Source organism: Pseudonaja textilis, chromosome 1 (genome assembly GCF_049901715.1).
Source record: "Pseudonaja textilis isolate UNSWEBS1 chromosome 1, rPseTex1.2, whole genome shotgun sequence".
Classification (NCBI taxonomy): Eukaryota; Metazoa; Chordata; class Lepidosauria; order Squamata; family Elapidae; genus Pseudonaja; species Pseudonaja textilis.
This window is the reverse complement of record NC_141990.1, coordinates 30,103,606-30,121,655: the sequence shown is the minus strand read 5'-3', so window position 1 is coordinate 30,121,655 and position 18,050 is coordinate 30,103,606. Positions and strand designations below refer to the sequence as shown.

Below are 18,050 nucleotides of genomic sequence, written 5' to 3'. Positions count from 1 at the left end.
TGGACTAACAGTCTTAAACAGACTTCCTGTGTGGTTTGTGGCTGCCAAGCGTCTGCTTTTCAAACTCTCCATATGGGAATACCTCAACAGAAGGAAGGTATTTCATTTAATGGCTGAGCACGTTCCTTCTGAAGTGATCTTTTTAAACTCTGGGAACCCTTTTGACTGAAGAGCAGAGTAAAATTATTTTACAAAAATGACTTGCTTGTCCAAGGTGGCCTAAGATTAAACCTAATTAATTTAGGTTTACACATTATATTGAACAAGTGGTTTACCTACTTTTGGGCTGTGGTGGATGAGCCCAGTCCATTGTGGTTTATTTAGCACCATGATTTAGCCATCTAGGCAATGCATGAACCAAGTTGCATTGATGGAGGACTGATGAGTCAACAGTTATATAAAAACTTCCATTTACCCTAATATGCCACTGAATGCCAGTTACTTGAGAACAGCTGGGATTGATGGTAGCTCTTGTGACTCTCCAGGGGTTGATAGCTGGGAGAAAAGGGACAAGCGCTAGATGGATTTTTGGTTTGTTTTCAGGAGTTCTTATTTTCCATGCTATGTATTCAGAAAGTGCCACTGCAATACAGGGCAATCCCTGACAAAATGGTACTAAGAAAGCAAGGCTTGAGTGGCCCCCATTAACCTGAGTTTGAAAGCACACTGCTAGAAAGAGAAGGATAGCTGAGTTTGTGGTCTTGATTCTGTGTTTTCCTTCTTCCTTTCCAGGTGCTTATTGTAATAAAGCAATTGAATGTTTCTCACTTGGCCAAATTGCAAATTGAATAAATGATACTTAACTTGAACAAGAGAAATTGGTATCCCAGTTTTTATTCTGCAATGAAACTCCAGTGTTGATCTGAAGCTAATTAATAACTTCTCCGGATAATCTTTATGGGCCTGTTGTAACTATCAGATAAAATCATTTTACATGTCTGTCTTTAAGGCCTTTTGGAGTAAAATATATAAACAACTCAATCTACACTTAACTCTTAGACAGCTCTACATCTGAGTTGGGTGACTTCAGTGAAAACATCTTGTTTTGCATTGCTGTGTTTATTTTGGATTTGTTTTATTTCCATAAGATATTCCCCAAACTATAGTGTACATGTTCTAATATACTTGTATTGTTAGTAGAAATGTTTTAAATTAGTGCTTCTCAACTGTGTAAGATACCTAGGCTTCAATTCCCAGAATTCCCCAGCCAATATTCAGGGAGTTGAAGTCCAGGCATCTTAAAGTTGTCAAGATTTAAAAACAGTGCTTCAGATTAAACAAGGTGCTAGTATTTAATGGATTTCTGCACACTTTTATTTGAACCCATTTTTAAAATGTTATTGTGCATAGATCTTGTTTTGTGTTTTGCTGTAGCACTAACCCCTGGTCACATGGCCAAAAGAATGCCAGATGCAATGTTGCTCAATTTTTTATTTTTCCAATATGCAAGTTCCTTCAATCTTACTTAGATATATTTGCAATTTTACATGAAAAACTGTTTGAAAATATATACATATTTTCTCTACATATATTCTAATATTTTTCCTATTAGTGCACATTTTGCAAATGATTGTCTTGTATTTTCATTATTTTTGTGCATTATTTTCAGCAAAAGACATTTTTGTATCTACTTTTCACTAATAGGTAAATCTCCATATTAGTATTTTTATTCTGAAACTTGTGCTGCAAAACTTGGTCAAATGAAAATACTAAACAAACATTGTTTCTGTCCATATATAAGTCTATATAATGTAAATAAAATGATTCTGCAAATCTCCAAACTTAAATCCAGTTTCTTTTCTGATAGTAAAGGTGTCTGGTCTAGAAGCGTACCAAGTCTCAGCTTCATAGCTGGTGTTGGATCATCTTAATCATTTTAGGTATTTATATGACTTTCATTTCAGAGAAGAATTGTACTGAATTCTGTATCAAATTTCAGCTTTCTATCTAATGGTGACGATCTTTTACAATTTTTTGTTTTATGAAAAACCATGTCAATCAGTCCCTTGTGTGTAAGCATACTGACTGCCATAAAAATTACTGATCACAGTTAGCAATGTCTTGTAATCCAAGAAATCTTAGCTAATCATACATTCTTGATTAAATCTACAAAATTCAGATATGGTACAGTAAGAGTACAGTAAGATATACATACAGTAAGATAAAAGATTCTGTATGGGATTCAAAAATTTTTACTACCGGTTCTGTGGGCGTGGCTTGACAGGCATCTCGGGGGAAGGATACTGTAAATTCTCCAGCTAGCAGTGGTATTTTCTGGTTCTCCAAACTACTCAAAATTTCCACTACTGGTTCTTCAGAACTGGTCAGAACCTGCTGAATACCATTTCTGATGTGTATACACACACACACACACACACAAGATACAAAGAAGGAATGCCTATTCAAACATGTCATCTGAACTCTTACTAAATGCTTACATTAAGACTACTTTTAAAGGTATTTTCCTTCTAATATGTACTGTCTTTTTATTCAATCAAAAGACGTTTAATGTATTGGTTAACTGATTACTCAGTGAAAAGCTGAATCCCTATGCAAATAGAAAAATAACCCAGCAATAGGGTAAATGTAACAATAAAATAAACTCCACATATTTATTTTCTTAATTTACATGAATAGGTTGTACCTTAAATCTAAAAAGTCAGCAGTTATAATAGTGACAAAAGTATTCAGCATAATAACATGAAAAATTTAAGAACAGTATTTAACTAAAAACAATAATAGTCACCACTTTGACTATTCGTGATATAATCACCAAAAGGAATAGCAGAATATTTTTAGGAAAGTAATCTTGATTCAGTTTGCATTCAGTTTAATGGAGTTGCTCAGTAAAGTAAACATTTGCCATTTAAAAAAACTTTTTAAGAAATTACATACAGTGATTAGAGAAAGTACACACCCCTATTAAAATGTGATGTTTCTAGTTTTTTTATTTTTCCCCAATAACCAATTTTAGTTTGTTTTTCAATTGAATTATGCAGCTTATATGTTATGTTAAAGGTTATTTATCTTGGCCTGATTTTTTTACATCTCCAAACCCTGTCATTTTTAACAGAGGTATGTAGACCTTCTATGTCCACTGTAAAATATCCTGTAGACATGGCAGAACATACTGGAAAGATGAGGCCTTCCTTGATTTGATTTAGAGGCAACCTTGACTCTTGGTGATTATCTGGACTAATCCCTGCTGTTTTGGTGGTGGTGTTTTTTTGAGATGATTTCAGAAATAGTCTGCCAGTGCCTCCTTCCTAGGGTTGAAAGCAGTGGTAGGATTCAAATTGTTTTACTATCAGTTCTGAAGGTGTGGCTTGTGGGCGTGGCATGGCTTGGTGGGTGTGGCTTGGTGGGCATGGCAGGGGAAGGTTACTGCAAAATCCCATTCCCTCCCCATCCCACTAACCTGCTTTCCAGCTCTGTTCTCCTGGGCAGGGCAACAAAAGAAAACTCAGCCGATCAGCTGGGACTCAGGAGGCAGAGAATAGATAGAGGCAGGGCCAGTCAGAGGTGGTATTTGCCAGTTCTCCAAACTACTCAAACTTTCCGCTACCGGTTCTCCAGAACTGGTCAGAACCTGCTGAATACCATCTCTGGTTGAAAGAGAACAACTGGCACAAGGTCACCTAACTGGCCTCATGCCTAAAATAAGTTTAGAACTTGCAGCCTCTCACTTTCTCATCTAGTGCCTTAACCACTGCACCAAACTCAGATATATTTTAGGCTTGGCCAAAATTAGCCTGACAAGCTACAGAAAAAATAGAGAGCAGCAAAGAGGAAAAAAGGGAGCATACATTAATAGTAAGTAAGCATTTATATTAGAATTCTTTTATTGGCCAAGTGTGATTGGACACACAAGGAATTTGTCTTGGTGCAAATGCTCTCTGTATACATAAAAGATACATTCGTTAAGAATCAAGAATCATAACGTACAACACTTAATAATAGTCATAGGATACAATAAGTAATCAAATCATACTAGGAAATAGTCCATATATATAGTCCGTAAGGATACAAGCGACAAAGGTACAGTCATATAGTCACAAGTGGGAGGGGATGGGTGATAAGGAGGGGATGAGAAGATTAATAGTAATAGTAGTACAGACTTTGTAAATAGTTGGACAGTTTTGAGGGAATTATTTGTTTAGCAGAGTGATGGCTTTCAGGAAAAAACTGTCCTTGTACCTAGTTGTTCTGGTGTGCAATGCAATATAGTGTTTTGAGGGAAGGAGTTGAAACAGTTTGTCTGGGATGTGAGGCGTCTGTAAATATTTTCACAGCCCTCTTTTTGACTCATGCAGTATACAGGTCCTCCATGGAAGGCAGGTTGGTAGTAATTGTTTTTTCTGCAGTCCTAATTATCCTCTGAAGTCTGCGTCTGTCCTGCTGGGTTGCAGAACCAAACCAGAGAGTTATAGAGGTGCAGATGATAGACTCAATAATTCCTCTGTAGAACTGTATCAGCAGCTCCTTGAGCAGTTTGAGCTTCCTGAGTTGGCGCAGAAAGAACATTCTTTGTTGTGCTTTTTTGATGATGTTTTTTTATGTTAGGTATCCATTTTAGGTCATGTGATATAATAGAACCTAGAAATTTGATATTTGAAATTCTCTACTGTTGATACTGTGTTGTCTAGTATTGTAAGAGGTGGTAGTATGGGAGGGTTTCTTCTAAAGTCTACCATCATTTTATACAATATACTATCTACCATATTAATACAATATTGTACTATGTATTGTTAGTTCTGCATATTAAGAACTTAGTAGCTAAGAGTACACATTTCCTGCTGGAAGTGGAAGAAGCTGTAATATTGGCCTACCTTACAGGATAGAGAAAAGGATTCCTGAAATATTGTACGTGAAACAGAGCTAATTAAAGAACGCTTAACTGAACAGCCATCTGTCCTTTAATCAAGTTAAGCACAGTCCCGTACAGTTCCACCATGCCAGCTGGATTCTATCTAAATTACACCGGCATTGCGCCAATACTAGTGGGCTGTTTTGCTCATCAATTAAGCAATTACATTTAAACTTTATGTCTCAAGGGAGCCTCAATATAGATGCCTTTTTTTTAATCATAAAGGACATATAAGGTGGTCAATGGCTTTTTCCCATATATGAAGTTACAAGTAAATCTGGGGTTTCTCAGTCAAATGAAGGTAGGAGATACAGACTAGGTATGAATTTTTAAATAAATTATCCAGGGGCTTTTTTAAAAAAAAAACATTTCCTATTATGTATCAAGCCATATTGTCTTATATAAAACCTGCCTTTATCCTTAATTGAAGATCCAGATTTGTTGATGGTCATCTTCTTCATTCTACCTCCTTTTGTTTCCGTAAATGTAAGGCCTGTTTGGTTGTGGCCCATAAGCTGGAAAGATAGAAAATGGTCTTTCCTTAATCAGAGAAGTGAAATCCATTTCATTGATCCTGAATGTAGACGTTCCCATTCTTGCACTTCGTTTTCATAGTTTCTTAGAATGTTTCTTAGAATGTGGTCCTAGGGCCCCTGGAGGTCCCCATGATCCTTTAGGGATGTGTGAAATGAGTAGTATTTGCAAGTTTGTGTTCAAAAATTATACAATATTAAAAATCCATCAAAAACTATTGAGAAGCAATAGCAGCAGCAAATGCATCCGTTTTAATTTTAAATATGATAGATTTTTTTTACTACCAGTTCTGTGGGCGTGGCTTGGTAGTCATGGCAGAGGAAAAATACTGTAAAATCTCCAGTCAGAGGTAGTATTTGCCGGTTCTCCGAACTACTCAAAATTTCCGCTAACGATTTTCCAGAACTGGTCAGAACCTGCTGAATACCAGCTCTGAATATAACCTATATGAACACAAATTATTTTGGGATCTCACATAATTTTTAAAAATGAGAAGAAATCCTAAATGAAAAAAGTTTAAGAAAAACTCTGCTGGAGAAAACTCCAGGCTGAACTTCCAGATATACTGACTTTACAGGGGGAACTGCAAAACATTTTATATTGTGGATAAACATCATGGATAAGTGGATAAGCACCCACAAGGACTAATACACCTACGTAACCTTTGGAATGCCTATAGACTCCCTGTAACTGATGTGTTTTTTTATACTGCAAAACAAAACACCACCTTTCAGCATCTTTTTTTTTTTTTGCAAGAATATCTCCAAGTTGTACATAGATATTCTAGGAAGATTAGAAGGCTGATTGGCTGCAATTTAGTGCCTTCAAAATGTGGCTATCTGCTGCCTAAAATACAAAGTCACAAGAAGCCACAGGAAGCACCTGGTGGGAGGCTGCATGGAGTGATGTGAAACAATTAATGTGCCTTCTGATGAACTTTTTAAGGGTGTGGGGGAACAATGTGGCCTCCCCAACCATGGCAGTCCTTTGGGAAATGGCCCTTCCATCCCTCCAAACTGCTTGCTCTTTCTTTATACATTCAGGTCAGCAATCAACATCTAGAATAGTATTTCTGGCTGGGGAATTCTGGGAGCTGAAGTCCAAATATCTTAGAAGTCCTTGAGGTTAAGAAATATTGGTCTAGTAAGAGCTGGAAAAGCATTAGGCATAACTGTAGAATTTTTGCAAAGGTACCTGATAGAAGCATTTTTCTTGGTCTAGAGGAATTTACTATGATTTAGATTTATAGCTAGGATTTTGTTTTATTTTTTTAAAGGGGTGAATAATTCTATTACAAATGTGCACCCCTGTGTGTTTGAACGTACATGTGCGCACGCATACATTCATACACCCTTGAATGTTACAATAGCTTTTTGGTATGAAGATCGAATATTTGTGAAACTTTCTGGTACAAAACAAGGATATGTGCAGCATAAGGTTAGTTTGGAAATCTTGCTACACTTGCCAGAAAAAGAGTGTCAATTAATCATAAAGCTTTTCTTTCTTTTCTCTCTCTCTCTTTTTATACTGGTGTAACTTAACAGATTTTTTTTTTTTTTAGAAAATTGCTGAGGCGGATGTGTTAGTTTCTTTCCTCCTAGCATAAATCACCATTTTCAGCCTAAGACAACGCTGCCTTAAATAGAACTGTTGACTTTCTCTGCTTCCTGAAAATGCTATAGCACATTTAAACACTTTTTAAAATCCAAAAAATATTTGTTTCATACAAAAAAAACTACCCTTTGGTCATGCCATCCAGCTGCTCCAGTGCTATCTTCTAAACTAGCTATGCTATGTAACTAGGGGCTCCCAAACTTAAAAATAATTCAGAAAAAAGCAAGAATACCTGGAATTTTCAGCAAGAAACAAATGTTATAGGGAATAACCCTGTTTAGAGTAGCAGTGTTGTAGAATTCCATCTTGGATATTGCTGAGTTCCCAAAAATAATACAAAAGAGATAAGGAAAGAGTTATGTAATTCAGAAGATGGCAGTATCTCTCAGAGCAAATAAAAGTTATCATCTTAAGACAAGTTTTAAGTAAGGTTTGTAGAAATTTCAACTCGGTATATAGATTGTCCAACACCAATTCTTCAATAAATTTCTTCCTACACATGTACTAGTGTTTCCTGCACTGATGTAATTATAATCTTAGGCTTCATGAACTAATAGACCATTGCAAATCTAAATTCATAGGTCTCCTCCCACATGATGATTCTTCTTGCCAAGTGTCTGGATGAATCAGAGTGTCTGATTATCTAATTTAAAGCAAATGTATAGTGAAGTGAATAGTAGTATATTTGGAGTAATGGGAAAAAATTCCCATTATGTTTGGGATCTTCTGGCTCATTCACATAACCAGGGAATCTGAAATCAGAAAGCAGCAAAATGGATTAGAAATGTTATTTTGGTTATACTCTAATTTTTAGTGTTCTTTTAGTACTGTTGCTATTGAAAGAACGTCAGAATGTTTCTGCAACTAATCCAATTTGCTGTTTGTAACAGTAGTCAGTGATTCCTCCCTTTGTCCTCTTCTTCTATTGATTGCCCAGGCAAGGCAGGAAAGTCTCAGGTTCTTCCTATAAGATCAGACATTCCATGATGCTGGTTTTTTTGGTATCTGGTAATGTAATGATGTAGTCATCATTAATTCACGTGAGTTAATTTGTCTAATATCGTAAGTAGTCAACTAACTTCCAAGGCTGACAGAGTGGCTAATTACCATAGTGACTCATTTTTTATGTAGAGGATCTCTTGATTGTTGCGTTAGATGATCATGGATTATATTTTCTACTATTGTGTCCTGGTCGTGGGGTTTTTTTCAGTCAAAATAACTTTGTCAAATGATTTGAAAAATTTATTAATATAATTTTAACTTTCCTCTTTGAGTTTTATACTCATGCTACCCTGATCTGTTCTATACAAAATTGTTTCTTTTAATTTTATTATTTTAACTATCCCAAGAAATTGTTGCAGACATTATCAAATATACTAAGAGAAATAAATTCAATAAAAGTAGTGTGAGAGAAGAAGATTTTCTATCATGTATGACTTTATAATTTTCTATCATATTGCATTTTAATTATCTTCTTCCCGCCCAAATTAAGAATTTCATTTTCTAGATCACAGCATAACTCCCACCCACCCCCCATAGATACCTCTTGTAAGCCACACAAAATGTATGGGATTTAATATTGCCTTCAGCAAATAACTCACACCTGGTCACCTTTCCGGTTTTATTACTACTATGAATATTACGTGGGGCTGCCCTTGAAGAGTATTCAGAAATTTCAGTTGGTGGAATAAAGCAGCAGCTCAAGTAATTATGTGTGTTTCTGGTAGAACACATTGTAAGGCATCCAGAAATAATAAATACATTGGGGCTCTAAAGACCCCCTAGGAGATTATCGCTCAAACAAGTCCGCTGGGCCCAATATTTCAAGTGATTCAATTTCAACATTAAATATATCCCCGGAAGGAAAAATGTACTGGTGAACACTCTGTCCAGAAAACTTCAGTTTGACAGCCACTGAGAGGAAATAGTACAAGCCTTAATTTCAGCTGCTCAATCGGCAGGCCAAGTGACCACTCGAGCACAAGCCAACTGCACCCCAAATGCCTGGACGATAAGCTGACTGCGGAATTGAAAACGGCCTTATTGACCAATCCTTGGTTCCTGGACCATCAAACCAAGTTGACAATGAATGATGGACTAGCTTGGAAAGGGACTAAGCTTTATGTGCCCACAACCCCAACACTATTGGTACTAAAATGTAGCCACGACTCCCGGCTGGGAGGCCACTTCAGATTCCTAAGAACCCTACATTTACTGAGAAGACAGTTCTGGTGGCCAAAAATGAAATCTGATTTTGAGGACTATGTAAAAAGTTGTTCAGTTTGTGCCACAATGAAACACAGAACTGGAAAAACCCCTGGCCTCCTGCAACAAGTTGCTGAACCAACCCAACCTTGGGAAGAAATCCCAATGGACTTTATTGTTGAATTACCTAAGAGTGAAAGGAATACGATCATTTGGACTATAATTGACTTATTCTCTAAACAGGCCCTTTTATAGCCTGCAAAGGACTTCCATCTGCAAAAAAACTTGCAAAGCTGTTCGTGAAACATATCTATAGACTACATGGAGTACCTTGTAGAGTAATATCAGACAGAGGGGTACAATTTACCGCAAAATGTTGGAGGACATTTCTGAAATCCATTGGTTCCTCTCAAGGGTTATCCTCAGCTTTCCATCCTGCTTGTAATGGAGAAGTGGAGAAGGCTAATGGCATGATTGAACAATACATTAGATGCTATATAAATTATCAACAAGAAAATTGGGCTGAGTTATTACCTTTTGCAGAGGTTGCTTACCATAATACAGTACAAAGCAGCACGAGATTGACTCCATTCCAAATCAACACTGGAATTGATTTTGTCCCAATGCCATAGTTACCTAGACAACCTCCCTCATCCATGTCCCTAACAGAATGGATGAAGTCATTAAAGAAAGGGTGGGAAGATACAAAAAAGCTTTGACCAAAGCTGCAAAAAATTATAAAAAACAGGTGGATTAAAGTAGGAGACAAAGTATATTTGTTGACCAAGTATCTTAGGTTGAAACTGCCCAGGAAAAAGCTGGGTCCAAAATTCAGCTGTCACACGTTATGTCTTTGTTTTGCAAGCAACATTATTACCAGTTTGTTACCAGGGTCCAATTCAAAGTACAGGTGTTGAAATTTAAAGCCCTTCACAGAACCAAGTTATTTGAGGGATTTCCTCTATCTTACCATATACAACACGGAGGGCACATTATGTGTTCTGTCACCTGGGGAGCTACATTTGACGGACTATGGGTGATGGTCCTATTCTGCTGTAGCTTCTGCACTGTGGAATCTTCTCCTGCCTGAGGTGAGGTCTGCTTTGTTACTGTTGAGCTTCCAAAGGACCACAAGACATGGATATGCCAACAGACCTGGGGAACTCCAAAGTGAATTATGTTTAACACCTCTTCATCTATATTATTCTTTGTTTGGGTTTTTATACTTTTTAATGTATTTATTAACTGTTTTCAGCTCTGTTGTACACCACCCAGAATAATTGTTTGTGAGATGATCAGCTATATAGTTTGATTCAATAAATAAAGCATTGGTATGGATCTGCATCAGGACAAAGCATAGAAATATCAGCCAGATAATCTATACCCAGTGGTTCCCAAACTTTTTCAGTCCACCGCCCCCTTGGTGCTACAAACTCATCCTAAATGCCCCCCACCCAGGGGCGGGATTCAAATTTCTGTGGGCATGGCCTAATTTGAGGGTGTGGTTTGCTGGTCATTTGATTGGGTGGGCATGGCTTGCTGGTCACATGACTGAGTGGGCGTGGCTTGCTGGTCACATGACTGGTGGCGTGGCTTGCTGGTCACGTGACTGGGTGAACGTGGTTTGGTGACTGGCAAACCACATACAAGCGGTCCTCACTTAATGGCTGGTTGCTTAGCAAGTGTTCTAATTTATGACTGTCCTCCCCAGAACTACTTGACCTGTTTTTGGAGTTTTGACAGCCATGCACACACATATACACATACTCCCTTCCAACCCTGCTGGAGCAGGTCACTGGACTAGAATCGGCAAAGCATCTCTGATTAGATTCTAGTAGTGAATAAATCTAATCAGAGATGCTTTGCCGATTCTTGTTGATTTGTTTTATTTGTATGTCTTTATTTTATGTTGCTGAACTGCATTGACATGTCTGAATTGCATTGACATGCTTCTTGTGCACAACCCGGAAGCTTTTGTGATTCTTTGCAGCAAAAATTACCAACCTCTGGCTTTGCTCTACTTTTCAAACGTGCTGGCACTGCCACGTTCTAGGTGCCAGCCCCGCAGGTCCACCCCATTGAGCCCGCTGCACTGGAGAGACCTGCCCAAGCAAGTCCAAGTGGAGCGGTGCACCAAATCAATGGGGTGAGCCTGGGAGAGGGAAAGAGAGAGAAAGAAAGGAGAGAAAGAGAGAAGGAAGAAAAGAGAAAAGGGAAAGAAAGAAAAAGGGATAAAGAAAGGGGGGGCATGGAGAGGGAAGGGGGAGAGAGGGAGAGAGACCTGATGCATCAGATTGATATGAGGCCTAGTTTAGAGGCCCTTTTCCACATTGAAATATCTTTGCCAGAATCTTTGCCAGCACAATGAAACATCTTTGGCTTCTATTAATTAAAGGTTTTGTGGACAAAACATGTCCAAGACTATCAGGAAGCTCTCACATTTTTTTGAGGCTTTAAACAGGATCCATTGGACCAGATCTCCACCCTAAAAAATTACTTTTCCCCAATGTATTACAGTGCCAATTCTGAAGAAGGCAAAACCAAAATGTACTGGTAAATTACAAGGAGAACACACACACGCATGCGCTCCCTTCTAACCCTGCTGGAGCAGGTGATTGGATTAGAATAGATATCTCATTATCTTTCTCCTCCTTCCCTCCCTCCTTCTTTATTTCTTTTTCCTTCTGTCCCTTCCTTCCATCCCCCCTTTCTTTGTCCCTTTTTCTTTCTTTCCCCTTTCTCTTTCTCTTCTTCCTTCTCTCTTTCTTTCTCTCTCTCTCTCTCTCTCTCTTTCCTCTCTCAGGCTCACCCCATTGACTTCGCACACCGCTCTGTTTGGACTTTCTTGGACAGGTGCCTCCGGTGCAAGGGGCTCAATGGGGTGGAACACAGCGGTGGCGGGATGTTTGAAAAGGAGAGCAAAGCCACTCTGGCTTCGCTCTCCTTTCCCAACGCTGTGTTCGGGGTAGGTAGCAGATATTTCCCTCTAGGAAACAAAGAAAAAAATATCCTTTGCAAACTCCATGTGGCATCAGGAAGGACATCCAGTAAAAACTTTGCTTCATCCAGTCACCCCATCTCTACCCCGAATTAAAGGATTATAGGATCATAAAAAGAGTTTTATTGATGCTGAATGATTTCAAAAATCTTTGGACAGGAGACCTCCAGAAAGAACCAAAGTAGTAGGTTAGATTCAGAAGTAAAAAAAAAAACATTTCTGAAAGATGGTATTCTATTTTGTTGCTCAGAAAAAATAGATTTGTCCATGAAATCAAGAGTCCAGCTTGTCTTAAGGAAATTTAAGCAAAAGTGTTACTTAATGAAAGGATTGGTTTTTTTTAAACGGAATGTATAATTTAACTTACGTGCATCATTCCATAAACCAATTTCCCATTTCCTATACATACTGAGTGTTTTTTCTAGAATATCAGAATTTTAAGTGTACTTGTAAGCCTCATCACTTTATGCTATTTCTTTGCAAAGTATTCATTGAATTGGGGGAAATGGATGCTACACTGTGATGAATAGATGACTGTCAACATTATCCCATTCAAAGATCTCTGCACTTTTTAAAAATAAAAAATAAAAGCTTTGGAACCTGAAAAAGGAAAAGAGACTAAGAATGTTATACTTGAAGAGAAAATTCAACAATCCTTCTTTAATCAATAGATTGCCTGAATTTTTCTATGCCTGTGGAAGGCACACAAGCCATATTACAATGAAAGTATGTCAAGTTTTGTATATCTCTAAGCTTTTTTTTCATTTTTTGTTCCAATTTAAGAACTGTATCTCTTAGTTTATGAAAATGTAAAAAAGATACATCTTTACATATGGGAGAATGTCTTTTTAACATTTAACACTTCTGCCATCTGAATGAACCTATTACCATCAGTGGTAATTTGAGAACAAGATGAGAATCTTTTTCTTTGGCTACTAAGAAGATGTCAGGAGAGAAGATATACACGCTAGAGCAGCCGTCCTGAACCTTAGGCCTTTTCATAATATCCAACTAGACTGGCTTCCAGATGGAGATCCAGCTGGAGGGCCTGGGGCCCTTAGATACCTTTGCCTTCAAAGGTGAGGTGTCGGATATCGTTAATTAAGGCTTTCCCCGAGGGGGCAAAAGAGGCCCATAGGTCTTGATAATGCTGTGGTGGCAGACTTCTACATTTTCTCTTCAGACATATCATTATCGTCTTCATCTCCCCTACACATATAGTAGTAGTTGACCAAAGTTTAAATTCACCCTAAACTGTAGAAGTCCATGGGAGAAGTTTGAGTGCAGATCTCTGAATTATAAGCACAAGGTTTTTGAATGGGACGTGGATGGAAGTGGAAGGAGAAAGTGTTTTGTATATATATTGCTTTGAGTTTCTGGTGGAGCATAAATCTCACAAATAAATTCACTTCTGTTTTTTTGTTTTAAAGTCTAACAAATATTTATTCCTTTAAAATTTCTCCAGGTTTAGCAGTTATCTGCAGTATTTGGCTTCCACACAAATTATTTATCCTTCAAATACACATAACTGAATTTGCTCACATTTATCTCTTGTGTTGTTTTTTACTTCCCCAATTTTCTACAGATTTCTTGCAAAAGAAATCTTTTGCATCTTTCTCCATAAGTAAAATATTGAATGACTGAAGCTCAAAAAATTAGATTAGTCTCTTTCTTGGACTTATGGTAAGGGAGAAAAATGGGTAATCAATCAAGTGCAACTTATTCTAGCCTTGATGGGCCTTCCTCAACTATTGAAATCAAAACCAGCTATTTATTCTTCTGGTGCTAAGACCCACAAACTATTGATGTGGAGAACCTATAGCAACAGCTCCATTTACAGAAATAGTATATTCAAGATTTTAAGCAAAGATTTCAAAAGAAAAAAGATTCTATAAGATGGAATAAGTAATCTTTTTGAGCTTTTCTGGCCTTTGCTGTGAAATGTACACAAAGCCAGACAAAACTTAAATGAATTGAATACCAGAGTACATTTAACATTTGATTTTTAAAGTCAATTCAACTTAATATTGTTTTTAGCACTTCACTAGCTTCACAGTATATCCTCCAAATGAATGGTACAGACAATTACTCCTGTGTATTTAGTAATTTCCCTGTAAAACACCTCTTTGCAGAGGTAGTATTCAGAAGGTTCTGACCAGTTCTGGAGAACCGGTAGCGGAAATTTTGAGTAGTGCGGAGAACTGGTGATAACCTTCCCCAAGATAGAGATTTTATAGTATCCTTCCCCTGCCATACCCACCAAGCCATGCCATGTCCACCAAGCCACGCCCACAGAACTGGTAGAGAAAAATTTGAATCCCACCACTAGGGCTGCATACTGTTGGTGGAGCACTCAGAACTATGCTTAGATATAACTGAGGAAGGCAATGTTGAATAAGTTGGAGGAGGCTTTTGTATTTCATTCCATGGCCACATTTGTTTGCGGGATAGATGCTAGCAGTGGATGAGACCTACGCCCATTCCTTTTCTCTTTCCTTTTTTTGCTAGGGTTGGGCAGCTAATTTTTTTGATTTTCTGAGACCACATTATGTGGCCCCAGGGGGATATCATGATTTCACCAAGGTAGGTGCACCCAACATTTTCAGCATTTGGGGAGGAGGGTTTAAAAACTATACTGTTCAGTGCCTTAAACCTTTCCATGGGAAATTTAGCACACATAAAACAAAACATAAAACATATCTTATAGCTCTAATGAAATTGGTTAAATACTATGGAGGACACTTTACAGGGTGGCATAATAAATAAATAGACCATTTTCTTTTAATGAACCATTAATAATTAAATATTAAGCTCTCACCAAAGTATTTTAAGCCAGTAAAATACGTAACCATCCCACCCCACAGGAAAATGATTTAATGCTTTAATTGTCCATTCATAGGCTAGAAAAATATTTGAGCCAAGGAAATTTCCTATATTTGTAGGAAAGGAAGCCCAACAAATTTGTCTATTGTTCTTACATATAAACAATAAAAATAGTCAAACCAATGTCTGCATTTACCCTTTTATGTTAATCATATGAATGAAGAATTCTGGAAATGATTTTGTTTTATGGGTGACAGACTAAAGTGTTAGTCTGCATGAGTTTTCATTTAGATAGTTTGAAGAAGAGGAAAACATTTTTATTGGCTACAGGTGATGCCTACAAAGATTTAGACATCACAGTAAAGGCATTTCCTTGCATGAAATATGTTTCTGCTACAATGGTACCAAATAATTTTATACTTGTTTTATTTTTTTAAACCTGTTTAAATGTTTATTTAACACATGCCTGATTAGGAGAGATTTCAGTTGATAAATCTAGCCAATTAATTGATGCAAACATTTGCTATTCTAGTTATTTCATATTGATTAGTAGGTTTAAATACTAGCTGTATGGTTTTTTTTTAATATATGAGTGTGTTTATATTTAAAATGTAATAAACATTGGAAAACTGGACATTTGGGGGCCAGGATATAAGGTTTCTGAAGGAGCCTGAAGAATAATGTGCCCCTCTGTCACTATGAAATGATAATGTGCCCTCTCTTCATGCAGAATAGAAACAAAACAGCATTGACTCAATGTAGAATTTCCTCCTTCGGGGTAAAAGAAAGCGAATGCATTTTGTGAAGTAAATAAATAATTAATAAATCCCCCGCAGAGGCCTTTATCAATAAGATAAATATTTTGGTGCGCAGAAAGAGATTGGGGAAATTCTAGGCCTGCTTTTCTTAACCTCTTTGTTCAGTTTCTAATAAAGCAGGTTCTTACTACAAATAGAAGGAGAGATTGTCAGTAATTTGCATGAGACAAGAATTACTCACTCACATGCCATCATCCTGCATATTTATCCTGTCCTGACAATTATTTTTAAAGAATCTCTGCTTTACTTTGCAAGCAAGCAAGAGAGAGTTCTTAGACGATGGGATAAAATGCTCAGCAAGATTTAGTTTTATCATTTGTTCTCATTTTAGGGGGAACAAATTGGTGGAAAAGCCCCTGTCAGCAAACTGCAACATGGGTTTCTGTTCATTACAGTTTTACAAAATACACTGCATTCTTAAGGGGTCAACTCATACATTTTATTTTATGGGAAGATACTACAAACCCCACAATCTAGCACCAACTAATGTTTTTGCAAGCTGCTGTGACACACTAGTACACCAATTAAGAATTGAGATTAGGTATTATTTCTAAGTAAAGTTACTTTGAGTTGTCATGTTGCTTTCCCATGCCATATCTGGACTGCCAATCTTCTCTCATACATGTAATAGTTTCTCTATGGGCACTAATAAGAATGTTTTTCAATGCCCCAGAAGAAAGGCATTTGGGAGGGCCTTCAAGAATATTGTAGGAAATATTAGAATCCAACAATGTATAAAGTGATGTTTTTTGGCACAGCTTGCCAAGTTGGTTCTTTATTAATGGATAGTGAAGCTTAGCCATGTATCAGGGAAGAATTAATTGCATTTTGCATTAGAGATACAATGCTAAGTAAAGCTATGTGATTCTAACTTCCCTTTCAATGCTAACTTTTTATTGTATATAAGTTAGAGTGCTCCTAAGCTGAAATCAATTTTTGACGGAAGTATATTATTGGCAATAATACATGTATGATTTAGTATTGCCTTTTTCTGACATCCCCACGCAACAGTTATGCTGGTCTATCCTTGGGATCAACCAAGGTTAGGCTAAGTGCTGCCACCCATTGCATGACATTTAAAGCAATTCTAAGGCAGGAATAATTGACATATACACAACTTCAAGCAACAGTAGAAGAAAAAAACTTGATGTACAAATAGATTGAACATTTGGAAGAATGTTTGTTGACTTGAAAGGGTCCCAGAATATGAAGTAAACAAATGTTCCATGGCACAGCTGAGGCTGAACTTAGTTGCCATCATTCTTCTCTTTAAGCTTTGGTGGTAAGAGAAAACTCTACAAAGAGAATATTGACTTAAGTTGGAATATCTATATTCAACAGAAGAATCATCATCTTGAACTACACTTGGAAGACAGACCAAGAAACAACAACGAATACCATTAAGACATGGCCCCATCAACTAATCCTAATTAGCCTGTATTTCATTGCTGAATCTATACTGCTGAATAATGTCTGAAAATGCCCAATACAATTTGCTTTTTAAATGTGACATATGAAAACTATGTTTCATAAAAGATTGGAAACCTTTATTTACTTTTTGTTGAAATTGGATAAAAATGATTTAGTGATTTCTGGATCTGCTGATTAAAAAGGATTGAATATGGGAAGTAGGGAATTATGCTGTCTTTGTGTAACCTAAAAGGAGGAACTATAATTTGCAACTACTATAAAGATCTTTGCTTTTTTATTGCTACATTGCTTTTTTAAATACTTTTTTCTATTTGTATTGTTTTCTGTACTTATTTCTTTATCTTTCTTTCCCCTTCCCTATTCTATATATTTTTTCTTATTTATCCCTTGTCTATGTAAAAATTTATAATAAAAATACATAAAAGGAACTTTAGTATAAGCTCTAAAATACGGATAATAGTTTTGTTAAAAAGAAAAAAAATTCTGAACCCAAATGCTCTGCTCTTGTATATGATATGGCTTCACTCACATTGTACCTTCATCTTGCTCTCTTCTTCCCCAAAAAAGTTAAATGTGATTCAGTCCATCAAAAAATTGCCTCACCATCCTAGCACACATTTAAGCTGAACCTATGTTGGAATTCTTCAATAGGACAGAACCCTTCTTTCCTGGTCTCCATCCCAGACACAATCTCTTTTCACACTTTAAACATACTACATCTGGTATGGTTGTCCAGCAGATAAGCTCAGCTGCTAGATCA

General features: G+C 37.0%; 1 long non-coding RNA gene across 1 annotated transcript in view; it reads left to right on the top strand.

The window, feature by feature from the left end:
- LOC148127554 (uncharacterized) overlaps window positions 1–17,409 on the top strand; it is a 33,105-nt gene extending 15,696 nt beyond the window's left edge. The window contains exon 2 of the long non-coding RNA XR_015742985.1: window positions 17,201–17,409. This is a non-coding gene — a long non-coding RNA (uncharacterized LOC148127554). The remainder of the gene's footprint in view (window positions 1–17,200) is intronic.
- Window positions 17,410–18,050: the final 641 nt, after the last annotated feature.